This window comes from Myxine glutinosa, chromosome 1, assembly GCF_964187855.1.
Source record: "Myxine glutinosa chromosome 1, kmMyxGlut1.1, whole genome shotgun sequence".
Classification (NCBI taxonomy): Eukaryota; Metazoa; Chordata; class Myxini; order Myxiniformes; family Myxinidae; genus Myxine; species Myxine glutinosa.
The window spans coordinates 99,982,447-100,010,208 of NC_136261.1; the positions used below are offsets into that span (position 1 = coordinate 99,982,447).

Below are 27,762 nucleotides of genomic sequence, written 5' to 3' on the forward strand. Positions count from 1 at the left end.
TTTTTTTCTCCTGCAGGGGGAGCCTGGGTCGGCTTTTTTTCCTCCGATTGGACACCATACCACCCTGCAGGCTTGTAGGCTTTTTTCCCTCCTCCTGGACACCATACCACACTGCAGTCTTGTGGGCTTTTTTTCCTCTCCTGGACACCATACCACCCTGCAGTCTTGGAGGCTTTTTTTCCTCCTCCTCGACACCATGCCACCCTGCAGTCTTGGAGGCTTTTTTTCCTCCTCCTGGGCACCATACCACCCTGCACTCTTGTCAGCTATTTTTCCTCCTCCTGGAGACGATACCACCCTGCACTCTTGTTGGCTTTTTGTCCTCCTCCTGGACACCATGCCACCCTGCAGTCTTGGAGGCTTTTTTTCCTCCTCCTGGACACCATGCCACTCTGCAGTCTTGTAGGCTTTTTTTCCTCCGACTGGACACCATACCATCCTGCAGTCTTGTGGGCTTTTTTCCCTCCTCCTGGACACCATGCCACCATGCTGTCTTGGAAGCTTTTTTTCCTCCTCCTCGACACCATGCCACCCTGCTGTCTTGTCGGCTTTTTTTCCTCCGACTGGACACCATACCACCCTGCAGGCTTGTTGGCTTTTTTTCCTCCTCCTGGAAACCATACCACCCTGCAGTCTTGTGGGCTTTTTTTTCCTACTCCTGGACACCATACCACCCTGCAGTCTTGTAGGCTTTTTTTCCTCCTCCTGGACACCATGCCACCCTGCAGTCTTGGAGGCTTTTTTTCCTCCTCCTGGACACCATGCCACCCTGCAGTCTTGGAGGCTTTTTTTCCTCCTCCTGGACACCATGCCACTCTGCAGTCTTGTAGGCTTTTTTTCCTCCGTCTGGACACCATACCATCCTGCAGTCTTGTGGGCTTTTTTCCCTCCTCCTGGACACCATGCCACCCTGCTGTCTTGGAGGCTTTTTTTCCTCCTCCTCGACACCATGCCACCCTGCAGTCTTGTCGGCTTTTTTTCCTCCGACTGGACACCATACCACCCTGCAGGCTTGTTGGCTTTTTTTCCTCCTCCTGGACACCATACCACCCTGCAGTCTTGTGGGCTTTTTTTTCCTACTCCTGGACACCATACCACCCTGCAGTCTTGTAGGCTTTTTTTCCTCCTCCTGGACACCATGCCACCCTGCAGTCTTGGAGGCTTTTTTTCCTCCTCCTGGACACCATGCCACTCTGCAGTCTTGTAGGCTTTTTTTCCTCCTCCTGGACACCATACCACCCTGCAGTCTTGGAGGCTTTTTTTCCTCCTCCTGGACACCATGCCACTCTGCAGTCTTGTAGGCTTTTTTTCCTCCGACTGGACACCATACCACCCTGCAGTCTTGTGGGCTTTTTTCCCTCCTACTGGACACCTCTCCACCCTGCAGTCTTGTCGGCTTTTTTTCCTCCTCCTGGACTCCATGCCACCCTACAGTCTTGTGGGCTTTCTTTCCTCCTCCTGGACACCATACCCCCCAGCAGTCTTGTGGGCGTTTTTTTCCTCCTCCTGGACACCATACCACCCTGCAGTCTTGTAGGCTTTTTTTCCTCCTCCTGCACACCATACCACCCTGCAGTCTTGTAGGCTTTTTTTTCCATCTCCTGGACCCCATGCCACCATGCAGTCTTGAAGGCTTTTTTTCCTCCTCCTGGGCACCATACCACCCTGCTCTCTTGTCAGCTATTTTTCCTCCTCCTGGAGACGATAGCACCCTGCACTCTTGTTGGCTTTTTGTCCTCCTCCTGGACACCATACCACCCTGCAGTCTTGTGGGCTTTTTTTCCTCCTCCTGGACACCATACCACCCTGCAGTCTTGTACGCTTTTTTTCCTCCTCCTGGACACCAAACCACCCTGCAGTCTTGTGGGCTTTTTTCCTCCTCCTGGACACCATACCACCCTGCAGTCTTGAAGGCTTTTTTCCCCCTCCTGGACACCATACCACCCTGCAGTCTTGTGGGCTTTTTTTCTTCCTCCTGGACACCATACCACCCTGCAGTCTTGTCGGCTTTTTTCCTCCTCCTGGACACCATACCACCCTGCAGTCTTGTAGGCTTTTTTTCCTCCTCTTGGACACCATACCACCCTGCACTCTTGTAGGCTTGTTTTTCCTCCTCTTGGACACCATACCACCCTGCACTCTTGTAGGCTTTTTTTCCTCCTCTTGGACACCATACCACCCTGCAGTCTTGTAGGCTTTTTTTTCTCCTACAGGGGGAGGGAGTGTTGTTGGCTTTTTTTTCTCCTGCAGGGGGAGTGTTGTCGGCATTTTTTTCTCCTGCAGGTGGAGTGTTGTTGGCTTTTTTTTTCTCCTGCAGGGGGAGTGTTGTCGACTTTTTTTTCTCCTGCAGGGGGAGTCCTGTTGGCTTTTTTTTTCTCCTGCAGGGGGAGTGTTGTAGGCTTTTTTTCTCCTGCAGGCAGGGTGTTGTTGGCTATTTTTTTCTCCTGCAGGGGGAGTGTTGTAGGCTTTTTTTCTCCTGCAGGCAGAGTGTTGTTGGCTTTTTTTCCTCCTCCAGGGGGAGTGCTGTTGGCTTTTTTTTTCTCCTGCAGGGGGAGTCTTGCAGGCTTTTTTTCTCCTGCAGGGGGAGGGAGTGTTGCAGGGTTTTTTTTTCTCCTGCAGGGGGACTGTTGTAAGATTTTTTTCTCCTGCAGGGGGAGTCTTGGAGGCTTTTTTTCTCCTGCAGGGGGAGGGAGTGTTGTAGGGTTTTTTTTCTCCTGCAGGGGGAGTGTTGTAAGTTTTTTTTTCTCCTGCAGGGAGAGTGATGTTGGCTTTTTTTTCTCCTGCAGGGGGAGGGTTGTTTTGATTGTCTGCGATTTGTGCTGTCTGACACGCTCGCTGGTATGTTCGTTTTTGCCGCACTACTCCTCGCCTTCAACTACAACTACCACTACTACGAGCCTTCAACTACTCCCAACGACCACGAGTACTTCCACCACCCCTATTGGCCTACTACGATTACAACGAGCCCACTTTTATCAGTACCGCCACTGCGACTACGACTACGACTACTAGCTGACTACTACCACTCCCACAAGCCGAATAAAAACCACTCGTACTACTGCCACCACTACCATTACCGATAAGGAATTGGAAAGAATGTGAGGGTTCTCCATTGAAAAAGAAGATCGTGATGGAAAGAAAAGTTTCAAATGGAAATTAAAAGTAAACTCGAACGGCACTCAGAAGAGAGCATACCTCCACCAGGTGCGCTGGTCACGTTTTGTATTCCAGAGTTCCCCTTAACTACCATAACTTTTTGAGATATCCTGCCAGAGGCTATATTGTTTGGCCCGATGGTGAAGAATCACTTTAAAATTCTACGAGATGGGTCCGGATCCAGATCTTCACCAAAATTGAATCGATTCTTCCTTGTCACACACACAACCTCTCCACCAAGCTTCGTCCAAATCCGTCCATAACGTTTTGAGATATCCTGCTGGATGTATCGTTTTTGGCCCTGTCTCCCAATGGTGAAGAATCATTTTAAAGAATTGTCGGAGCCGGATCCGATTCCAGATCTTCACCAAAATCGAATCATTTCGTCTTTGTCACACACGCCACATCTCTGCCGAATTTAGTCCGAATCCGTCTACAACCTTTTGAGATATCCTGTTCACAAACGGACAGACAGACAAACAGACAGGGGTAAAAAACATAACCTCCATCCACCGTTGGTGGCAGAAAATACGAAACTCTCACTTGGGAAACATTTTCAGTCCTTCAAGTATTTCCAAAGAGAATCAGTTATTGCCTACGACCATACCACCCTGAATACGCCCGATCTCGTCCGATCTCGGAAGCTAAGCAGGTTCGGGCCCGCTTAGTACCTGGATGGGAGACCGCCTGGGAACCCCGGGTGTTGTAGGCTTTTTTTTCTCCTGCAGGGGGAGCCTGGGTCGGCTTTTTTTCCTCCGATTGGACACCATACCACCCTGCAGGCTTGTAGGCTTTTTTCCCTCCTCCTGGACACCATACCACACTGCAGTCTTGTGGGCTTTTTTTCCTCTCCTGGACACCATACCACCCTGCAGTCTTGGAGGCTTTTTTTCCTCCTCCTCGACACCATGCCACCCTGCAGTCTTGGAGGCTTTTTTTCCTCCTCCTCGACACCATGCCACCCTGCAGTCTTGGAGGCTTTTTTTCCTCCTCCTCGACACCATGCCACCCTGCAGTCTTGTAGGCTTTTTTTCCTCCTCCTTGACACCATACCACCCTGCAGCCTTGTTGGCTTTTTTTTCCTCCTCCTGGACACCATACCACCCTGCAGTCTTGTAGGCTTTTTTTCCTCCTCCTCGATACCATGCCACCCTGCTGTCTAGGAGGCTTTTTTTCCTCCTCCTTGACACCATACCACCCTGCAGCCTTGTTGGCTTTTTTTTCCTCCTCCTGGACACCATACCACCCTGCAGTCTTGGAGGCTTTTTTTCCTCCTCCTGGACACCATGCCACCCTGCAGTCTTGTAGGCTTTTTTTCCTCCTCCTGGACACCATACCACCCTGCAGTCTTGTAGGCTTTTTTTCCATCTCCTGGACCCCATGCCACCCTGCAGTCTTATAGACTTTTTTTCCTCCTCCTGGACACCATGCCACCCTGCAGTCTTGGAGGCGTTTTTTCCTCCTTGACACCATACCACCCTGCAGTCTTGTGGGCTTTTTTTCCTCCTCCTGGGCACCATTCCACCCTTCACTCTTGTCAGCTATTTTTCCTCCTCCTGGACACCATGCCACCCTGCAGTCTTGGAGGCTTTTTTTCCTCCTCCTGGACACCATGCCACTCTGCAGTCTTGTAGGCTTTTCTTCCTCCGACTGGACACCATACCACCCTGCAGTCTTGTGCGCTTTTTTCCCTCCTCCTGGACACCATACCACCCTGCAGTCTTGTGGGCTTTTTTTCCTCCTCCTGGACACCATACCACCCTGCAGTCTTGGAGGCTTTTTTTCCTCCTCCTCGACACCATGCCACCCTGCAGTCTTGTAGGCTTTTTTTCCCCCTCCTGGACACCATGCCACCCTGCTGTCTTGTACGCTTTTTTTTCCTCCTCCTGGACACAATGCCACCCTGCTGTCTTGGAGGCTTTTTTTCCTCCTCCTTGACACCATACCACCCTGCAGCCTTGTTGGCTTTTTTTTCCTCCTCCTGGACACCATACCACCCTGCAGTCTTGTAGGCTTTTTTTCCTCCTCCTGGACACCACGCCACCCTGCAGTCTTGGAGGCTTTTTTTCCTCCTCCTGGACACCATGCCACTCTGCAGTCTTGTAGGCTTTTTTTCCTCCGACTGGACACCATACCATCCTGCAGTCTTGTGGGCTTTTTTCCCTCCTCCTGGACACCATGCCACCCTGCTGTCTTGGAGGCTTTTTTTCCTCCTCCTCGACACCATGCCACCCTGCAGTCTTGTCGGCTTTTTTTCCTCCGACTGGACACCATACCACCCTGCAGGCTTGTGGGCTTTTTTTCCTCCTCCTGGACACCATACCACCCTGCAGTCTTGTGGGCTTTTTTTTCCTACTCCTGGACACCATACCACCCTGCAGTCTTGTAGGCTTTTTTCCATCTCCTGGACACCATGCCACCCTGCAGTCTTATAGGCTTTTTTTCCTCCTCCTGGACACCATGCCACCCTGCAGTCTTGTGGGCTTTTTTTCCTCCTCCTGGGCACCATACCACCCTGCACTCTTGTCAGCTATTTTTCCTCCTCCTGGAGACGATACCACCCTGCACTCTTGTTGGCTTTTTGTCCTCCTCCTGGACACCATGCCACCCTGCAGTCTTGGAGGCTTTTTTTCCTCCTCCTGGACACCATGCCACTCTGCAGTCTTGTAGGCTTTTTTTCCTCCGACTGGACACCATACCATCCTGCAGTCTTGTGGGCTTTTTTCCCTCCTCCTGGACACCATGCCACCCTGCTGTCTTGGAAGCTTTTTTTCCTCCTCCTCGACACCATGCCACCCTGCAGTCTTGTCGGCTTTTTTTCCTCCGACTGGACACCATACCACCCTGCAGGCTTGTTGGCTTTTTTTCCTCCTCCTGGAAACCATACCACCCTGCAGTCTTGTGGGCTTTTTTTTCCTACTCCTGGACACCATACCACCCTGCAGTCTTGTAGGCTTTTTTTCCTCCTCCTGGACACCATGCCACCCTGCAGTCTTGGAGGCTTTTTTTCCTCCTCCTGGACACCATGCCACCCTGCAGTCTTGGAGGCTTTTTTTCCTCCTCCTGGACACCATGCCACTCTGCAGTCTTGTAGGCTTTTTTTCCTCCGACTGGACACCATACCATCCTGCAGTCTTGTGGGCTTTTTTCCCTCCTCCTGGACACCATGCCACCCTGCTGTCTTGGAGGCTTTTTTTCCTCCTCCTCGACACCATGCCACCCTGCAGTCTTGTCGGCTTTTTTTCCTCCGACTGGACACCATACCACCCTGCAGGCTTGTTGGCTTTTTTTCCTCCTCCTGGACACCATACCACCCTGCAGTCTTGTGGGCTTTTTTTTCCTACTCCTGGACACCATACCACCCTGCAGTCTTGTAGGCTTTTTTTCCTCCTCCTGGACACCATGCCACCCTGCAGTCTTGGAGGCTTTTTTTCCTCCTCCTGGACACCATGCCACTCTGCAGTCTTGTAGGCTTTTTTTCCTCCTCCTGGACACCATACCACCCTGCAGTCTTGGAGGCTTTTTTTCCTCCTCCTGGACACCATGCCACTCTGCAGTCTTGTAGGCTTTTTTTCCTCCGACTGGACACCATACCACCCTGCAGTCTTGTGGGCTTTTTTCCCTCCTACTGGACACCTCTCCACCCTGCAGTCTTGTCGGCTTTTTTTCCTCCTCCTGGACTCCATGCCACCCTACAGTCTTGTGGGCTTTCTTTCCTCCTCCTGGACACCATACCCCCCAGCAGTCTTGTGGGCGTTTTTTTCCTCCTCCTGGACACCATACCACCCTGCAGTCTTGTAGGCTTTTTTTCCTCCTCCTGCACACCATACCACCCTGCAGTCTTGTAGGCTTTTTTTTCCATCTCCTGGACCCCATGCCACCATGCAGTCTTGAAGGCTTTTTTTCCTCCTCCTGGGCACCATACCACCCTGCTCTCTTGTCAGCTATTTTTCCTCCTCCTGGAGACGATAGCACCCTGCACTCTTGTTGGCTTTTTGTCCTCCTCCTGGACACCATACCACCCTGCAGTCTTGTGGGCTTTTTTTCCTCCTCCTGGACACCATACCACCCTGCAGTCTTGTACGCTTTTTTTCCTCCTCCTGGACACCAAACCACCCTGCAGTCTTGTGGGCTTTTTTCCTCCTCCTGGACACCATACCACCCTGCAGTCTTGAAGGCTTTTTTCCCCCTCCTGGACACCATACCACCCTGCAGTCTTGTGGGCTTTTTTTCTTCCTCCTGGACACCATACCACCCTGCAGTCTTGTCGGCTTTTTTCCTCCTCCTGGACACCATACCACCCTGCAGTCTTGTAGGCTTTTTTTCCTCCTCTTGGACACCATACCACCCTGCACTCTTGTAGGCTTGTTTTTCCTCCTCTTGGACACCATACCACCCTGCACTCTTGTAGGCTTTTTTTCCTCCTCTTGGACACCATACCACCCTGCAGTCTTGTAGGCTTTTTTTTCTCCTACAGGGGGAGGGAGTGTTGTTGGCTTTTTTTTCTCCTGCAGGGGGAGTGTTGTCGGCATTTTTTTCTCCTGCAGGTGGAGTGTTGTTGGCTTTTTTTTTCTCCTGCAGGGGGAGTGTTGTCGACTTTTTTTTCTCCTGCAGGGGGAGTCCTGTTGGCTTTTTTTTTCTCCTGCAGGGGGAGTGTTGTAGGCTTTTTTTCTCCTGCAGGCAGGGTGTTGTTGGCTATTTTTTTCTCCTGCAGGGGGAGTGTTGTAGGCTTTTTTTCTCCTGCAGGCAGAGTGTTGTTGGCTTTTTTTCCTCCTCCAGGGGGAGTGCTGTTGGCTTTTTTTTTTCTCCTGCAGGGGGAGTCTTGCAGGCTTTTTTTCTCCTGCAGGGGGAGGGAGTGTTGCAGGGGTTTTTTTTCTCCTGCAGGGGGACTGTTGTAAGATTTTTTTCTCCTGCAGGGGGAGTCTTGGAGGCTTTTTTTCTCCTGCAGGGGGAGGGAGTGTTGTAGGGTTTTTTTTCTCCTGCAGGGGGAGTGTTGTAAGTTTTTTTTTCTCCTGCAGGGAGAGTGATGTTGGCTTTTTTTTCTCCTGCAGGGGGAGGGTTGTTTTGATTGTCTGCGATTTGTGCTGTCTGACACGCTCGCTGGTATGTTCGTTTTTGCCGCACTACTCCTCGCCTTCAACTACAACTACCACTACTACGAGCCTTCAACTACTCCCAACGACCACGAGTACTTCCACCACCCCTATTGGCCTACTACGATTACAACGAGCCCACTTTTATCAGTACCGCCACTGCGACTACGACTACGACTACTAGCTGACTACTACCACTCCCACAAGCCGAATAAAAACCACTCGTACTACTGCCACCACTACCATTACCGATAAGGAATTGGAAAGAATGTGAGGGTTCTCCATTGAAAAAGAAGATCGTGATGGAAAGAAAAGTTTCAAATGGAAATTAAAAGTAAACTCGAACGGCACTCAGAAGAGAGCATACCTCCACCAGGTGCGCTGGTCACGTTTTGTATTCCAGAGTTCCCCTTAACTACCATAACTTTTTGAGATATCCTGCCAGAGGCTATATTGTTTGGCCCGATGGTGAAGAATCACTTTAAAATTCTACGAGATGGGTCCGGATCCAGATCTTCACCAAAATTGAATCGATTCTTCCTTGTCACACACACAACCTCTCCACCAAGCTTCGTCCAAATCCGTCCATAACGTTTTGAGATATCCTGCTGGATGTATCGTTTTTGGCCCTGTCTCCCAATGGTGAAGAATCATTTTAAAGAATTGTCGGAGCCGGATCCGATTCCAGATCTTCACCAAAATCGAATCATTTCGTCTTTGTCACACACGCCACATCTCTGCCGAATTTAGTCCGAATCCGTCTACAACCTTTTGAGATATCCTGTTCACAAACGGACAGACAGACAAACAGACAGGGGTAAAAAACATAACCTCCATCCACCGTTGGTGGCAGAAAATACGAAACTCTCACTTGGGAAACATTTTCAGTCCTTCAAGTATTTCCAAAGAGAATCAGTTATTGCCTACGACCATACCACCCTGAATACGCCCGATCTCGTCCGATCTCGGAAGCTAAGCAGGTTCGGGCCCGGTTAGTACCTGGATGGGAGACCGCCTGGGAACCCCGGGTGTTGTAGGCTTTTTTTTCTCCTGCAGGGGGAGCCTGGGTCGGCTTTTTTTCCTCCGATTGGACACCATACCACCCTGCAGGCTTGTAGGCTTTTTTCCCTCCTCCTGGACACCATACCACACTGCAGTCTTGTGGGCTTTTTTTCCTCTCCTGGACACCATACCACCCTGCAGTCTTGGAGGCTTTTTTTCCTCCTCCTCGACACCATGCCACCCTGCAGTCTTGGAGGCTTTTTTCCTCCTCCTCGACACCATGCCACCCTGCAGTCTTGGAGGCTTTTTTTCCTCCTCCTCGACACCATGCCACCCTGCAGTCTTGTAGGCTTTTTTTCCTCCTCCTTGACACCATACCACCCTGCAGCCTTGTTGGCTTTTTTTTCCTCCTCCTGGACACCATACCACCCTGCAGTCTTGTAGGCTTTTTTTCCTCCTCCTCGACACCATGCCACCCTGCTGTCTAGGAGGCTTTTTTTCCTCCTCCTTGACACCATACCACCCTGCAGCCTTGTTGGCTTTTTTTTCCTCCTCCTGGACACCATACCACCCTGCAGTCTTGGAGGCTTTTTTTCCTCCTCCTGGACACCATGCCACCCTGCAGTCTTGTAGGCTTTTTTTCCTCCTCCTGGACACCATACCACCCTGCAGTCTTGTAGGCTTTTTTTCCATCTCCTGGACCCCATGCCACCCTGCAGTCTTATAGACTTTTTTTCCTCCTCCTGGACACCATGCCACCCTGCAGTCTTGGAGGCGTTTTTTCCTCCTTGACACCATACCACCCTGCAGTCTTGTGGGCTTTTTTTCCTCCTCCTGGGCACCATTCCACCCTTCACTCTTGTCAGCTATTTTTCCTCCTCCTGGACACCATGCCACCCTGCAGTCTTGGAGGCTTTTTTTCCTCCTCCTGGACACCATGCCACTCTGCAGTCTTGTAGGCTTTTCTTCCTCCGACTGGACACCATACCACCCTGCAGTCTTGTGCGCTTTTTTCCCTCCTCCTGGACACCATACCACCCTGCAGTCTTGTGGGCTTTTTTTCCTCCTCCTGGACACCATACCACCCTGCAGTCTTGGAGGCTTTTTTTCCTCCTCCTCGACACCATGCCACCCTGCAGTCTTGTAGGCTTTTTTTCCCCCTCCTGGACACCATGCCACCCTGCTGTCTTGTAGGCTTTTTTTTCCTCCTCCTGGACACAATGCCACCCTGCTGTCTTGGAGGCTTTTTTTCCTCCTCCTTGACACCATACCACCCTGCAGCCTTGTTGGCTTTTTTTTCCTCCTCCTGGACACCATACCACCCTGCAGTCTTGTAGGCTTTTTTTCCTCCTCCTGGACACCACGCCACCCTGCAGTCTTGGAGGCTTTTTTTCCTCCTCCTGGACACCATGCCACTCTGCAGTCTTGTAGGCTTTTTTTCCTCCGACTGGACACCATACCATCCTGCAGTCTTGTGGGCTTTTTTCCCTCCTCCTGGACACCATGCCACCCTGCTGTCTTGGAGGCTTTTTTTCCTCCTCCTCGACACCATGCCACCCTGCAGTCTTGTCGGCTTTTTTTCCTCCGACTGGACACCATACCACCCTGCAGGCTTGTGGGCTTTTTTTCCTCCTCCTGGACACCATACCACCCTGCAGTCTTGTGGGCTTTTTTTTCCTACTCCTGGACACCATACCACCCTGCAGTCTTGTAGGCTTTTTTCCATCTCCTGGACACCATGCCACCCTGCAGTCTTATAGGCTTTTTTTCCTCCTCCTGGACACCATGCCACCCTGCAGTCTTGTGGGCTTTTTTTCCTCCTCCTGGGCACCATACCACCCTGCACTCTTGTCAGCTATTTTTCCTCCTCCTGGAGACGATACCACCCTGCACTCTTGTTGGCTTTTTGTCCTCCTCCTGGACACCATGCCACCCTGCAGTCTTGGAGGCTTTTTTTCCTCCTCCTGGACACCATGCCACTCTGCAGTCTTGTAGGCTTTTTTTCCTCCGACTGGACACCATACCATCCTGCAGTCTTGTGGGCTTTTTTCCCTCCTCCTGGACACCATGCCACCCTGCTGTCTTGGAAGCTTTTTTTCCTCCTCCTCGACACCATGCCACCCTGCAGTCTTGTCGGCTTTTTTTCCTCCGACTGGACACCATACCACCCTGCAGGCTTGTTGGCTTTTTTTCCTCCTCCTGGAAACCATACCACCCTGCAGTCTTGTGGGCTTTTTTTTCCTACTCCTGGACACCATACCACCCTGCAGTCTTGTAGGCTTTTTTTCCTCCTCCTGGACACCATGCCACCCTGCAGTCTTGGAGGCTTTTTTTCCTCCTCCTGGACACCATGCCACCCTGCAGTCTTGGAGGCTTTTTTTCCTCCTCCTGGACACCATGCCACTCTGCAGTCTTGTAGGCTTTTTTTCCTCCGACTGGACACCATACCATCCTGCAGTCTTGTGGGCTTTTTTCCCTCCTCCTGGACACCATGCCACCCTGCTGTCTTGGAGGCTTTTTTTCCTCCTCCTCGACACCATGCCACCCTGCAGTCTTGTCGGCTTTTTTTCCTCCGACTGGACACCATACCACCCTGCAGGCTTGTTGGCTTTTTTTCCTCCTCCTGGACACCATACCACCCTGCAGTCTTGTGGGCTTTTTTTTCCTACTCCTGGACACCATACCACCCTGCAGTCTTGTAGGATTTTTTTCCTCCTCCTGGACACCATGCCACCCTGCAGTCTTGGAGGCTTTTTTTCCTCCTCCTGGACACCATGCCACTCTGCAGTCTTGTAGGCTTTTTTTCCTCCTCCTGGACACCATACCACCCTGCAGTCTTGGAGGCTTTTTTTCCTCCTCCTGGACACCATGCCACTCTGCAGTCTTGTAGGCTTTTTTTCCTCCGACTGGACACCATACCACCCTGCAGTCTTGTGGGCTTTTTTCCCTCCTACTGGACACCTCTCCACCCTGCAGTCTTGTCAGCTTTTTTTCCTCCTCCTGGACTCCATGCCACCCTACAGTCTTGTGGGCTTTCTTTCCTCCTCCTGGACACCATACCCCCCAGCAGTCTTGTGGGCGTTTTTTTCCTCCTCCTGGACACCATACCACCCTGCAGTCTTGTAGGCTTTTTTTCCTCCTCCTGCACACCATACCACCCTGCAGTCTTGTAGGCTTTTTTTTCCATCTCCTGGACCCCATGCCACCATGCAGTCTTGAAGGCTTTTTTTCCTCCTCCTGGGCACCATACCACCCTGCTCTCTTGTCAGCTATTTTCCCTCCTCCTGGAGACGATAGCACCCTGCACTCTTGTTGGCTTTTTGTCCTCCTCCTGGACACCATACCACCCTGCAGTCTTGTGGGCTTTTTTTCCTCCTCCTGGACACCATACCACCCTGCAGTCTTGTACGCTTTTTTTCCTCCTCCTGGACACCAAACCACCCTGCAGTCTTGTGGGCTTTTTTCCTCCTCCTGGACACCATACCACCCTGCAGTCTTGAAGGCTTTTTTTCCTCCTCCTGGACACCATGCCACTCTGCAGTCTTGTAGGCTTTTTTTCCTCCGACTGGACACCATACCACCCTGCAGTCTTGTGGGCTTTTTTCCCTCCTACTGGACACCTCTCCACCCTGCAGTCTTGTCAGCTTTTTTTCCTCCTCCTGGACACCATACCACCCTGCAGTCTTGTAGGCTTTTTTTCCTCCTCCTGCACACCATACCACCCTGCAGTCTTGTAGGCTTTTTTTTCCATCTCCTGGACCCCATGCCACCATGCAGTCTTGAAGGCTTTTTTTCCTCCTCCTGGGCACCATACCACCCTGCTCTCTTGTCAGCTATTTTTCCTCCTCCTGGAGACGATAGCACCCTGCACTCTTGTTGGCTTTTTGTCCTCCTCCTGGACACCATACCACCCTGCAGTCTTGTGGGCTTTTTTTCCTCCTCCTGGACACCATACCACCCTGCAGTCTTGTACGCTTTTTTTCCTCCTCCTGGACACCAAACCACCCTGCAGTCTTGTGGGCTTTTTTCCTCCTCCTGGACACCATACCACCCTGCAGTCTTGAAGGCTTTTTTCCCCCTCCTGGACACCATACCACCCTGCAGTCTTGTGGGCTTTTTTTCTTCCTCCTGGACACCATACCACCCTGCAGTCTTGTCGGCTTTTTTCCTCCTCCTGGACACCATACCACCCTGCAGTCTTGTAGGCTTTTTTTCCTCCTCTTGGACACCATACCACCCTGCACTCTTGTAGGCTTGTTTTTCCTCCTCTTGGACACCATACCACCCTGCACTCTTGTAGGCTTTTTTTCCTCCTCTTGGACACCATACCACCCTGCAGTCTTGTAGGCTTTTTTTTCTCCTACAGGGGGAGGGAGTGTTGTTGGCTTTTTTTTCTCCTGCAGGGGGAGTGTTGTCGGCATTTTTTTCTCCTGCAGGTGGAGTGTTGTTGGCTTTTTTTTTCTCCTGCAGGGGGAGTGTTGTCGACTTTTTTTTCTCCTGCAGGGGGAGTCCTGTTGGCCTTTTTTTTCTCCTGCAGGGGGAGTGTTGTAGGCTTTTTTTCTCCTGCAGGCAGGGTGTTGTTGGCTATTTTTTTCTCCTGCAGGGGGAGTGTTGTAGGCTTTTTTTCTCCTGCAGGCAGAGTGTTGTTGGCTTTTTTTCCTCCTCCAGGGGGAGTGCTGTTGGCTTTTTTTTTCTCCTGCAGGGGGAGTCTTGCAGGCTTTTTTTCTCCTGCAGGGGGAGGGAGTGTTGCAGGGTTTTTTTTTCTCCTGCAGGGGGACTGTTGTAAGATTTTTTTCTCCTGCAGGGGGAGTCTTGGAGGCTTTTTTTCTCCTGCAGGGGGAGGGAGTGTTGTAGGGTTTTTTTTCTCCTGCAGGGGGAGTGTTGTAAGTTTTTTTTTCTCCTGCAGGGAGAGTGATGTTGGCTTTTTTTTCTCCTGCAGGGGGAGGGTTGTTTTGATTGTCTGCGATTTGTGCTGTCTGACACGCTCGCTGGTATGTTCGTTTTTGCCGCACTACTCCTCGCCTTCAACTACAACTACCACTACTACGAGCCTTCAACTACTCCCAACGACCACGAGTACTTCCACCACCCCTATTGGCCTACTACGATTACAACGAGCCCACTTTTATCAGTACCGCCACTGCGACTACGACTACGACTACTAGCTGACTACTACCACTCCCACAAGCCGAATAAAAACCACTCGTACTACTGCCACCACTACCATTACCGATAAGGAATTGGAAAGAATGTGAGGGTTCTCCATTGAAAAAGAAGATCGTGATGGAAAGAAAAGTTTCAAATGGAAATTAAAAGTAAACTCGAACGGCACTCAGAAGAGAGCATACCTCCACCAGGTGCGCTGGTCACGTTTTGTATTCCAGAGTTCCCCTTAACTACCATAACTTTTTGAGATATCCTGCCAGAGGCTATATTGTTTGGCCCGATGGTGAAGAATCACTTTAAAATTCTACGAGATGGGTCCGGATCCAGATCTTCACCAAAATTGAATCGATTCTTCCTTGTCACACACACAACCTCTCCACCAAGCTTCGTCCAAATCCGTCCATAACGTTTTGAGATATCCTGCTGGATGTATCGTTTTTGGCCCTGTCTCCCAATGGTGAAGAATCATTTTAAAGAATTGTCGGAGCCGGATCCGATTCCAGATCTTCACCAAAATCGAATCATTTCGTCTTTGTCACACACGCCACATCTCTGCCGAATTTAGTCCGAATCCGTCTACAACCTTTTGAGATATCCTGTTCACAAACGGACAGACAGACAAACAGACAGGGGTAAAAAACATAACCTCCATCCACCGTTGGTGGCAGAAAATACGAAACTCTCACTTGGGAAACATTTTCAGTCCTTCAAGTATTTCCAAAGAGAATCAGTTATTGCCTACGACCATACCACCCTGAATACGCCCGATCTCGTCCGATCTCGGAAGCTAAGCAGGTTCGGGCCCGGTTAGTACCTGGATGGGAGACCGCCTGGGAACCCCGGGTGTTGTAGGCTTTTTTTTCTCCTGCAGGGGGAGCCTGGGTCGGCTTTTTTTCCTCCGATTGGACACCATACCACCCTGCAGGCTTGTAGGCTTTTTTCCCTCCTCCTGGACACCATACCACACTGCAGTCTTGTGGGCTTTTTTTCCTCTCCTGGACACCATACCACCCTGCAGTCTTGGAGGCTTTTTTTCCTCCTCCTCGACACCATGCCACCCTGCAGTCTTGGAGGCTTTTTTTCCTCCTCCTGGGCACCATACCACCCTGCACTCTTGTCAGCTATTTTTCCTCCTCCTGGAGACGATACCACCCTGCACTCTTGTTGGCTTTTTGTCCTCCTCCTGGACACCATGCCACCCTGCAGTCTTGGAGGCTTTTTTTTCCTCCTCCTGGACACCATGCCACTCTGCAGTCTTGTAGGCTTTTTTTCCTCCGACTGGACACCATACCATCCTGCAGTCTTGTGGGCTTTTTTCCCTCCTCCTGGACACCATGCCACCCTGCTGTCTTGGAAGCTTTTTTTCCTCCTCCTCGACACCATGCCACCCTGCTGTCTTGTCGGCTTTTTTTCCTCCGACTGGACACCATACCACCCTGCAGGCTTGTTGGCTTTTTTTCCTCCTCCTGGAAACCATACCACCCTGCAGTCTTGTGGGCTTTTTTTTCCTACTCCTGGACACCATACCACCCTGCAGTCTTGTAGGCTTTTTTTCCTCCTCCTGGACACCATGCCACCCTGCAGTCTTGGAGGCTTTTTTTCCTCCTCCTGGACACCATGCCACCCTGCAGTCTTGGAGGCTTTTTTTCCTCCTCCTGGACACCATGCCACTCTGCAGTCTTGTAGGCTTTTTTTCCTCCGTCTGGACACCATACCATCCTGCAGTCTTGTGGGCTTTTTTCCCTCCTCCTGGACACCATGCCACCCTGCTGTCTTGGAGGCTTTTTTTCCTCCTCCTCGACACCATGCCACCCTGCAGTCTTGTCGGCTTTTTTTCCTCCGACTGGACACCATACCACCCTGCAGGCTTGTTGGCTTTTTTTCCTCCTCCTGGACACCATACCACCCTGCAGTCTTGTGGGCTTTTTTTTCCTACTCCTGGACACCATACCACCCTGCAGTCTTGTAGGCTTTTTTTCCTCCTCCTGGACACCATGCCACCCTGCAGTCTTGGAGGCTTTTTTTCCTCCTCCTGGACACCATGCCACTCTGCAGTCTTGTAGGCTTTTTTTCCTCCTCCTGGACACCATACCACCCTGCAGTCTTGGAGGCTTTTTTTCCTCCTCCTGGACACCATGCCACTCTGCAGTCTTGTAGGCTTTTTTTCCTCCGACTGGACACCATACCACCCTGCAGTCTTGTGGGCTTTTTTCCCTCCTACTGGACACCTCTCCACCCTGCAGTCTTGTCGGCTTTTTTTCCTCCTCCTGGACTCCATGCCACCCTACAGTCTTGTGGGCTTTCTTTCCTCCTCCTGGACACCATACCCCCCAGCAGTCTTGTGGGCGTTTTTTTCCTCCTCCTGGACACCATACCACCCTGCAGTCTTGTAGGCTTTTTTTCCTCCTCCTGCACACCATACCACCCTGCAGTCTTGTAGGCTTTTTTTTCCATCTCCTGGACCCCATGCCACCATGCAGTCTTGAAGGCTTTTTTTCCTCCTCCTGGGCACCATACCACCCTGCTCTCTTGTCAGCTATTTTTCCTCCTCCTGGAGACGATAGCACCCTGCACTCTTGTTGGCTTTTTGTCCTCCTCCTGGACACCATACCACCCTGCAGTCTTGTGGGCTTTTTTTCCTCCTCCTGGACACCATACCACCCTGCAGTCTTGTACGCTTTTTTTCCTCCTCCTGGACACCAAACCACCCTGCAGTCTTGTGGGCTTTTTTCCTCCTCCTGGACACCATACCACCCTGCAGTCTTGAAGGCTTTTTTCCCCCTCCTGGACACCATACCACCCTGCAGTCTTGTGGGCTTTTTTTCTTCCTCCTGGACACCATACCACCCTGCAGTCTTGTCGGCTTTTTTCCTCCTCCTGGACACCATACCACCCTGCAGTCTTGTAGGCTTTTTTTCCTCCTCTTGGACACCATACCACCCTGCACTCTTGTAGGCTTGTTTTTCCTCCTCTTGGACACCATACCACCCTGCACTCTTGTAGGCTTTTTTTCCTCCTCTTGGACACCATACCACCCTGCAGTCTTGTAGGCTTTTTTTTCTCCTACAGGGGGAGGGAGTGTTGTTGGCTTTTTTTTCTCCTGCAGGGGGAGTGTTGTCGGCATTTTTTTCTCCTGCAGGTGGAGTGTTGTTGGCTTTTTTTTTCTCCTGCAGGGGGAGTGTTGTCGACTTTTTTTTCTCCTGCAGGGGGAGTCCTGTTGGCTTTTTTTTTCTCCTGCAGGGGGAGTGTTGTAGGCTTTTTTTCTCCTGCAGGCAGGGTGTTGTTGGCTATTTTTTTCTCCTGCAGGGGGAGTGTTGTAGGCTTTTTTTCTCCTGCAGGCAGAGTGTTGTTGGCTTTTTTTCCTCCTCCAGGGGGAGTGCTGTTGGCTTTTTTTTTCTCCTGCAGGGGGAGTCTTGCAGGCTTTTTTTCTCCTGCAGGGGGAGGGAGTGTTGCAGGGTTTTTTTTTCTCCTGCAGGGGGACTGTTGTAAGATTTTTTTCTCCTGCAGGGGGAGTCTTGGAGGCTTTTTTTCTCCTGCAGGGGGAGGGAGTGTTGTAGGGTTTTTTTTCTCCTGCAGGGGGAGTGTTGTAAGTTTTTTTTTCTCCTGCAGGGAGAGTGATGTTGGCTTTTTTTTCTCCTGCAGGGGGAGGGTTGTTTTGATTGTCTGCGATTTGTGCTGTCTGACACGCTCGCTGGTATGTTCGTTTTTGCCGCACTACTCCTCGCCTTCAACTACAACTACCACTACTACGAGCCTTCAACTACTCCCAACGACCACGAGTACTTCCACCACCCCTATTGGCCTACTACGATTACAACGAGCCCACTTTTATCAGTACCGCCACTGCGACTACGACTACGACTACTAGCTGACTACTACCACTCCCACAAGCCGAATAAAAACCACTCGTACTACTGCCACCACTACCATTACCGATAAGGAATTGGAAAGAATGTGAGGGTTCTCCATTGAAAAAGAAGATCGTGATGGAAAGAAAAGTTTCAAATGGAAATTAAAAGTAAACTCGAACGGCACTCAGAAGAGAGCATACCTCCACCAGGTGCGCTGGTCACGTTTTGTATTCCAGAGTTCCCCTTAACTACCATAACTTTTTGAGATATCCTGCCAGAGGCTATATTGTTTGGCCCGATGGTGAAGAATCACTTTAAAATTCTACGAGATGGGTCCGGATCCAGATCTTCACCAAAATTGAATCGATTCTTCCTTGTCACACACACAACCTCTCCACCAAGCTTCGTCCAAATCCGTCCATAACGTTTTGAGATATCCTGCTGGATGTATCGTTTTTGGCCCTGTCTCCCAATGGTGAAGAATCATTTTAAAGAATTGTCGGAGCCGGATCCGATTCCAGATCTTCACCAAAATCGAATCATTTCGTCTTTGTCACACACGCCACATCTCTGCCGAATTTAGTCCGAATCCGTCTACAACCTTTTGAGATATCCTGTTCACAAACGGACAGACAGACAAACAGACAGGGGTAAAAAACATAACCTCCATCCACCGTTGGTGGCAGAAAATACGAAACTCTCACTTGGGAAACATTTTCAGTCCTTCAAGTATTTCCAAAGAGAATCAGTTATTGCCTACGACCATACCACCCTGAATACGCCCGATCTCGTCCGATCTCGGAAGCTAAGCAGGTTCGGGCCCGGTTAGTACCTGGATGGGAGACCGCCTGGGAACCCCGGGTGTTGTAGGCTTTTTTTTCTCCTGCAGGGGGAGCCTGGGTCGGCTTTTTTTCCTCCGATTGGACACCATACCACCCTGCAGGCTTGTAGGCTTTTTTCCCTCCTCCTGGACACCATACCACACTGCAGTCTTGTGGGCTTTTTTTCCTCTCCTGGACACCATACCACCCTGCAGTCTTGGAGGCTTTTTTTCCTCCTCCTCGACACCATGCCACCCTGCAGTCTTGGAGGCTTTTTTTCCTCCTCCTCGACACCATGCCACCCTGCAGTCTTGGAGGCTTTTTTTCCTCCTCCTCGACACCATGCCACCCTGCAGTCTTGTAGGCTTTTTTTCCTCCTCCTTGACACCATACCACCCTGCAGCCTTGTTGGCTTTTTTTTCCTCCTCCTGGACACCATACCACCCTGCAGTCTTGTAGGCTTTTTTTCCTCCTCCTCGACACCATGCCACCCTGCTGTCTAGGAGGCTTTTTTTCCTCCTCCTTGACACCATACCACCCTGCAGCCTTGTTGGCTTTTTTTTCCTCCTCCTGGACACCATACCACCCTGCAGTCTTGGAGGCTTTTTTTCCTCCTCCTGGACACCATGCCACCCTGCAGTCTTGTAGGCTTTTTTTCCTCCTCCTGGACACCATACCACCCTGCAGTCTTGTAGGCTTTTTTTCCATCTCCTGGACCCCATGCCACCCTGCAGTCTTATAGACTTTTTTTCCTCCTCCTGGACACCATGCCACCCTGCAGTCTTGGAGGCGTTTTTTCCTCCTTGACACCATACCACCCTGCAGTCTTGTGGGCTTTTTTTCCTCCTCCTGGGAACCATTCCACCCTTCACTCTTGTCAGCTATTTTTCCTCCTCCTGGACACCATGCCACCCTGCAGTCTTGGAGGCTTTTTTTCCTCCTCCTGGACACCATGCCACTCTGCAGTCTTGTAGGCTTTTCTTCCTCCGACTGGACACCATACCACCCTGCAGTCTTGTGCGCTTTTTTCCCTCCTCCTGGACACCATACCACCCTGCAGTCTTGTGGGCTTTTTTTCCTCCTCCTGGACACCATACCACCCTGCAGTCTTGGAGGCTTTTTTTCCTCCTCCTCGACACCATGCCACCCTGCAGTCTTGTAGGCTTTTTTTCCCCCTCCTGGACACCATGCCACCCTGCTGTCTTGTACGCTTTTTTTTCCTCCTCCTGGACACAATGCCACCCTGCTGTCTTGGAGGCTTTTTTTCCTCCTCCTTGACACCATACCACCCTGCAGCCTTGTTGGCTTTTTTTTCCTCCTCCTGGACACCATACCACCCTGCAGTCTTGTAGGCTTTTTTTCCTCCTCCTGGACACCACGCCACCCTGCAGTCTTGGAGGCTTTTTTTCCTCCTCCTGGACACCATGCCACTCTGCAGTCTTGTAGGCTTTTTTTCCTCCGACTGGACACCATACCATCCTGCAGTCTTGTGGGCTTTTTTCCCTCCTCCTGGACACCATGCCACCCTGCTGTCTTGGAGGCTTTTTTTCCTCCTCCTCGACACCATGCCACCCTGCAGTCTTGTCGGCTTTTTTTCCTCCGACTGGACACCATACCACCCTGCAGGCTTGTGGGCTTTTTTTCCTCCTCCTGGACACCATACCACCCTGCAGTCTTGTGGGCTTTTTTTTCCTACTCCTGGACACCATACCACCCTGCAGTCTTGTAGGCTTTTTTCCATCTCCTGGACACCATGCCACCCTGCAGTCTTATAGGCTTTTTTTCCTCCTCCTGGACACCATGCCACCCTGCAGTCTTGTGGGCTTTTTTTCCTCCTCCTGGGCACCATACCACCCTGCACTCTTGTCAGCTATTTTTCCTCCTCCTGGAGACGATACCACCCTGCACTCTTGTTGGCTTTTTGTCCTCCTCCTGGACACCATGCCACCCTGCAGTCTTGGAGGCTTTTTTTCCTCCTCCTGGACACCATGCCACTCTGCAGTCTTGTAGGCTTTTTTTCCTCCGACTGGACACCATACCATCCTGCAGTCTTGTGGGCTTTTTTCCCTCCTCCTGGACACCATGCCACCCTGCTGTCTTGGAAGCTTTTTTTCCTCCTCCTCGACACCATGCCACCCTGCAGTCTTGTCGGCTTTTTTTCCTCCGACTGGACACCATACCACCCTGCAGGCTTGTTGGCTTTTTTTCCTCCTCCTGGAAACCATACCACCCTGCAGTCTTGTGGGCTTTTTTTTCCTACTCCTGGACACCATACCACCCTGCAGTCTTGTAGGCTTTTTTTCCTCCTCCTGGACACCATGCCACCCTGCAGTCTTGGAGGCTTTTTTTCCTCCTCCTGGACACCATGCCACCCTGCAGTCTTGGAGGCTTTTTTTCCTCCTCCTGGACACCATGCCACTCTGCAGTCTTGTAGGCTTTTTTTCCTCCGACTGGACACCATACCATCCTGCAGTCTTGTGGGCTTTTTTCCCTCCTCCTGGACACCATGCCACCCTGCTGTCTTGGAGGCTTTTTTTCCTCCTCCTCGACACCATGCCACCCTGCAGTCTTGTCGGCTTTTTTTCCTCCGACTGGACACCATACCACCCTGCAGGCTTGTTGGCTTTTTTTCCTCCTCCTGGACACCATACCACCCTGCAGTCTTGTGGGCTTTTTTTTCCTACTCCTGGACACCATACCACCCTGCAGTCTTGTAGGCTTTTTTTCCTCCTCCTGGACACCATGCCACCCTGCAGTCTTGGAGGCTTTTTTTCCTCCTCCTGGACACCATGCCACTCTGCAGTCTTGTAGGCTTTTTTTCCTCCTCCTGGACACCATACCACCCTGCAGTCTTGGAGGCTTTTTTTCCTCCTCCTGGACACCATGCCACTCTGCAGTCTTGTAGGCTTTTTTTCCTCCGACTGGACACCATACCACCCTGCAGTCTTGTGGGCTTTTTTCCCTCCTACTGGACACCTCTCCACCCTGCAGTCTTGTCAGCTTTTTTTCCTCCTCCTGGACTCCATGCCACCCTACAGTCTTGTGGGCTTTCTTTCCTCCTCCTGGACACCATACCCCCCAGCAGTCTTGTAGGCGTTTTTTTCCTCCTCCTGGACACCATACCACCCTGCAGTCTTGTAGGCTTTTTTTCCTCCTCCTGCACACCATACCACCCTGCAGTCTTGTAGGCTTTTTTTTCCATCTCCTGGACCCCATGCCACCATGCAGTCTTGAAGGCTTTTTTTCCTCCTCCTGGGCACCATACCACCCTGCTCTCTTGTCAGCTATTTTTCCTCCTCCTGGAGACGATAGCACCCTGCACTCTTGTTGGCTTTTTGTCCTCCTCCTGGACACCATACCACCCTGCAGTCTTGTGGGCTTTTTTTCCTCCTCCTGGACACCATACCACCCTGCAGTCTTGTACGCTTTTTTTCCTCCTCCTGGACACCAAACCACCCTGCAGTCTTGTGGGCTTTTTTCCTCCTCCTGGACACCATACCACCCTGCAGTCTTGAAGGCTTTTTTTCCTCCTCCTGGACACCATGCCACTCTGCAGTCTTGTAGGCTTTTTTTCCTCCGACTGGACACCATACCACCCTGCAGTCTTGTGGGCTTTTTTCCCTCCTACTGGACACCTCTCCACCCTGCAGTCTTGTCAGCTTTTTTTCCTCCTCCTGGACACCATACCACCCTGCAGTCTTGTAGGCTTTTTTTCCTCCTCCTGCACACCATACCACCCTGCAGTCTTGTAGGCTTTTTTTTCCATCTCCTGGACCCCATGCCACCATGCAGTCTTGAAGGCTTTTTTTCCTCCTCCTGGGCACCATACCACCCTGCTCTCTTGTCAGCTATTTTTCCTCCTCCTGGAGACGATAGCACCCTGCACTCTTGTTGGCTTTTTGTCCTCCTCCTGGACACCATACCACCCTGCAGTCTTGTGGGCTTTTTTTCCTCCTCCTGGACACCATACCACCCTGCAGTCTTGTACGCTTTTTTTCCTCCTCCTGGACACCAAACCACCCTGCAGTCTTGTGGGCTTTTTTCCTCCTCCTGGACACCATACCACCCTGCAGTCTTGAAGGCTTTTTTCCCCCTCCTGGACACCATACCACCCTGCAGTCTTGTGGGCTTTTTTTCTTCCTCCTGGACACCATACCACCCTGCAGTCTTGTCGGCTTTTTTCCTCCTCCTGGACACCATACCACCCTGCAGTCTTGTAGGCTTTTTTTCCTCCTCTTGGACACCATACCACCCTGCACTCTTGTAGGCTTGTTTTTCCTCCTCTTGGACACCATACCACCCTGCACTCTTGTAGGCTTTTTTTCCTCCTCTTGGACACCATACCACCCTGCAGTCTTGTAGGCTTTTTTTTCTCCTACAGGGGGAGGGAGTGTTGTTGGCTTTTTTTTCTCCTGCAGGGGGAGTGTTGTCGGCATTTTTTTCTCCTGCAGGTGGAGTGTTGTTGGCTTTTTTTTTCTCCTGCAGGGGGAGTGTTGTCGACTTTTTTTTCTCCTGCAGGGGGAGTCCTGTTGGCTTTTTTTTTCTCCTGCAGGGGGAGTGTTGTAGGCTTTTTTTCTCCTGCAGGCAGGGTGTTGTTGGCTATTTTTTTCTCCTGCAGGGGGAGTGTTGTAGGCTTTTTTTCTCCTGCAGGCAGAGTGTTGTTGGCTTTTTTTCCTCCTCCAGGGGGAGTGCTGTTGGCTTTTTTTTTCTCCTGCAGGGGGAGTCTTGCAGGCTTTTTTTCTCCTGCAGGGGGAGGGAGTGTTGCAGGGTTTTTTTTTCTCCTGCAGGGGGACTGTTGTAAGATTTTTTTCTCCTGCAGGGGGAGTCTTGGAGGCTTTTTTTCTCCTGCAGGGGGAGGGAGTGTTGTAGGGTTTTTTTTCTCCTGCAGGGGGAGTGTTGTAAGTTTTTTTTTCTCCTGCAGGGAGAGTGATGTTGGCTTTTTTTTCTCCTGCAGGGGGAGGGTTGTTTTGATTGTCTGCGATTTGTGCTGTCTGACACGCTCGCTGGTATGTTCGTTTTTGCCGCACTACTCCTCGCCTTCAACTACAACTACCACTACTACGAGCCTTCAACTACTCCCAACGACCACGAGTACTTCCACCACCCCTATTGGCCTACTACGATTACAACGAGCCCACTTTTATCAGTACCGCCACTGCGACTACGACTACGACTACTAGCTGACTACTACCACTCCCACAAGCCGAATAAAAACCACTCGTACTACTGCCACCACTACCATTACCGATAAGGAATTGGAAAGAATGTGAGGGTTCTCCATTGAAAAAGAAGATCGTGATGGAAAGAAAAGTTTCAAATGGAAATTAAAAGTAAACTCGAACGGCACTCAGAAGAGAGCATACCTCCACCAGGTGCGCTGGTCACGTTTTGTATTCCAGAGTTCCCCTTAACTACCATAACTTTTTGAGATATCCTGCCAGAGGCTATATTGTTTGGCCCGATGGTGAAGAATCACTTTAAAATTCTACGAGATGGGTCCGGATCCAGATCTTCACCAAAATTGAATCGATTCTTCCTTGTCACACACACAACCTCTCCACCAAGCTTCGTCCAAATCCGTCCATAACGTTTTGAGATATCCTGCTGGATGTATCGTTTTTGGCCCTGTCTCCCAATGGTGAAGAATCATTTTAAAGAATTGTCGGAGCCGGATCCGATTCCAGATCTTCACCAAAATCGAATCATTTCGTCTTTGTCACACACGCCACATCTCTGCCGAATTTAGTCCGAATCCGTCTACAACCTTTTGAGATATCCTGTTCACAAACGGACAGACAGACAAACAGACAGGGGTAAAAAACATAACCTCCATCCACCGTTGGTGGTAGAAAATACGAAACTCTCACTTGGGAAACATTTTCAGTCCTTCAAGTATTTCCAAAGAGAATCAGTTATTGCCTACGACCATACCACCCTGAATACGCCCGATCTCGTCCGATCTCGGAAGCTAAGCAGGTTCGGGCCCGGTTAGTACCTGGATGGGAGACCGCCTGGGAACCCCGGGTGTTGTAGGCTTTTTTTTCTCCTGCAGGGGGAGCCTGGGTCGGCTTTTTTTCCTCCGATTGGACACCATACCACCCTGCAGGCTTGTAGGCTTTTTTCCCTCCTCCTGGACACCATACCACACTGCAGTCTTGTGGGCTTTTTTTCCTCTCCTGGACACCATACCACCCTGCAGTCTTGGAGGCTTTTTTTCCTCCTCCTCGACACCATGCCACCCTGCAGTCTTGGAGGCTTTTTTTCCTCCTCCTCGACACCATGCCACCCTGCAGTCTTGGAGGCTTTTTTTCCTCCTCCTCGACACCATGCCACCCTGCAGTCTTGTAGGCTTTTTTTCCTCCTCCTTGACACCATACCACCCTGCAGCCTTGTTGGCTTTTTTTTCCTCCTCCTGGACACCATACCACCCTGCAGTCTTGTAGGCTTTTTTTCCTCCTCCTCGACACCATGCCACCCTGCTGTCTAGGAGGCTTTTTTTCCTCCTCCTTGACACCATACCACCCTGCAGCCTTGTTGGCTTTTTTTTCCTCCTCCTGGACACCATACCACCCTGCAGTCTTGGAGGCTTTTTTTCCTCCTCCTGGACACCATGCCACCCTGCAGTCTTGTAGGCTTTTTTTCCTCCTCCTGGACACCATACCACCCTGCAGTCTTGTAGGCTTTTTTTCCATCTCCTGGACCCCATGCCACCCTGCAGTCTTATAGACTTTTTTTCCTCCTCCTGGACACCATGCCACCCTGCAGTCTTGGAGGCGTTTTTTCCTCCTTGACACCATACCACCCTGCAGTCTTGTGGGCTTTTTTTCCTCCTCCTGGGCACCATTCCACCCTTCACTCTTGTCAGCTATTTTTCCTCCTCCTGGACACCATGCCACCCTGCAGTCTTGGAGGCTTTTTTTCCTCCTCCTGGACACCATGCCACTCTGCAGTCTTGTAGGCTTTTCTTCCTCCGACTGGACACCATACCACCCTGCAGTCTTGTGCGCTTTTTTCCCTCCTCCTGGACACCATACCACCCTGCAGTCTTGTGGGCTTTTTTTCCTCCTCCTGGACACCATACCACCCTGCAGTCTTGGAGGCTTTTTTTCCTCCTCCTCGACACCATGCCACCCTGCAGTCTTGTAGGCTTTTTTTCCCCCTCCTGGACACCATGCCACCCTGCTGTCTTGTAGGCTTTTTTTTCCTCCTCCTGGACACAATGCCACCCTGCTGTCTTGGAGGCTTTTTTTCCTCCTCCTTGACACCATACCACCCTGCAGCCTTGTTGGCTTTTTTTTCCTCCTCCTGGACACCATACCACCCTGCAGTCTTGTAGGCTTTTTTTCCTCCTCCTGGACACCACGCCACCCTGCAGTCTTGGAGGCTTTTTTTCCTCCTCCTGGACACCATGCCACTCTGCAGTCTTGTAGGCTTTTTTTCCTCCGACTGGACACCATACCATCCTGCAGTCTTGTGGGCTTTTTTCCCTCCTCCTGGACACCATGCCACCCTGCTGTCTTGGAGGCTTTTTTTCCTCCTCCTCGACACCATGCCACCCTGCAGTCTTGTCGGCTTTTTTTCCTCCGACTGGACACCATACCACCCTGCAGGCTTGTGGGCTTTTTTTCCTCCTCCTGGACACCATACCACCCTGCAGTCTTGTGGGCTTTTTTTTCCTACTCCTGGACACCATACCACCCTGCAGTCTTGTAGGCTTTTTTCCATCTCCTGGACACCATGCCACCCTGCAGTCTTATAGGCTTTTTTTCCTCCTCCTGGACACCATGCCACCCTGCAGTCTTGTGGGCTTTTTTTCCTCCTCCTGGGCACCATACCACCCTGCACTCTTGTCAGCTATTTTTCCTCCTCCTGGAGACGATACCACCCTGCACTCTTGTTGGCTTTTTGTCCTCCTCCTGGACACCATGCCACCCTGCAGTCTTGGAGGCTTTTTTTCCTCCTCCTGGACACCATGCCACTCTGCAGTCTTGTAGGCTTTTTTTCCTCCGACTGGACACCATACCATCCTGCAGTCTTGTGGGCTTTTTTCCCTCCTCCTGGACACCATGCCACCCTGCTGTCTTGGAAGCTTTTTTTCCTCCTCCTCGACACCATGCCACCCTGCCGTCTTGTCGGCTTTTTTTCCTCCGACTGGACACCATACCACCCTGCAGGCTTGTTGGCTTTTTTTCCTCCTCCTGGAAACCATACCACCCTGCAGTCTTGTGGGCTTTTTTTTCCTACTCCTGGACACCATACCACCCTGCAGTCTTGTAGGCTTTTTTTCCTCCTCCTGGACACCATGCCACCCTGCAGTCTTGGAGGCTTTTTTTCCTCCTCCTGGACACCATGCCACCCTGCAGTCTTGGAGGCTTTTTTTCCTCCTCCTGGACACCATGCCACTCTGCAGTCTTGTAGGCTTTTTTTCCTCCGACTGGACACCATACCATCCTGCAGTCTTGTGGGCTTTTTTCCCTCCTCCTGGACACCATGCCACCCTGCTGTCTTGGAGGCTTTTTTTCCTCCTCCTCGACACCATGCCACCCTGCAGTCTTGTCGGCTTTTTTTCCTCCGACTGGACACCATACCACCCTGCAGGCTTGTTGGCTTTTTTTCCTCCTCCTGGACACCATACCACCCTGCAGTCTTGTGGGCTTTTTTTTCCTACTCCTG

General features: G+C 51.1%; 5 non-coding genes across 5 annotated transcripts; all 5 read left to right on the forward strand.

Annotated features, from left to right (window-relative positions):
• The first annotated feature begins 3,749 nt into the window (after positions 1-3,749).
• Positions 3,750-3,868, forward strand: LOC144890300 (5S ribosomal RNA). Its single transcript, XR_013622304.1, has one exon. It is a non-coding gene; the product is annotated as a 5S ribosomal RNA (ribosomal RNA).
• A 5,302-nt stretch (positions 3,869-9,170) lies between these two features.
• LOC144890163 (5S ribosomal RNA) lies at positions 9,171-9,289 on the forward strand. Its single transcript, XR_013622293.1, has one exon. It is a non-coding gene; the product is annotated as a 5S ribosomal RNA (ribosomal RNA).
• Positions 9,290-15,153: 5,864 nt separating this feature from the next.
• Positions 15,154-15,272, forward strand: LOC137419744 (5S ribosomal RNA). Its single transcript, XR_010983039.1, has one exon. It is a non-coding gene; the product is annotated as a 5S ribosomal RNA (ribosomal RNA).
• A 3,750-nt stretch (positions 15,273-19,022) lies between these two features.
• LOC144890184 (5S ribosomal RNA) lies at positions 19,023-19,141 on the forward strand. The gene has a single exon (XR_013622294.1). It is a non-coding gene; the product is annotated as a 5S ribosomal RNA (ribosomal RNA).
• Positions 19,142-25,006: 5,865 nt separating this feature from the next.
• Positions 25,007-25,125, forward strand: LOC144890195 (5S ribosomal RNA). Its single transcript, XR_013622295.1, has one exon. It is a non-coding gene; the product is annotated as a 5S ribosomal RNA (ribosomal RNA).
• Positions 25,126-27,762: the final 2,637 nt, after the last annotated feature.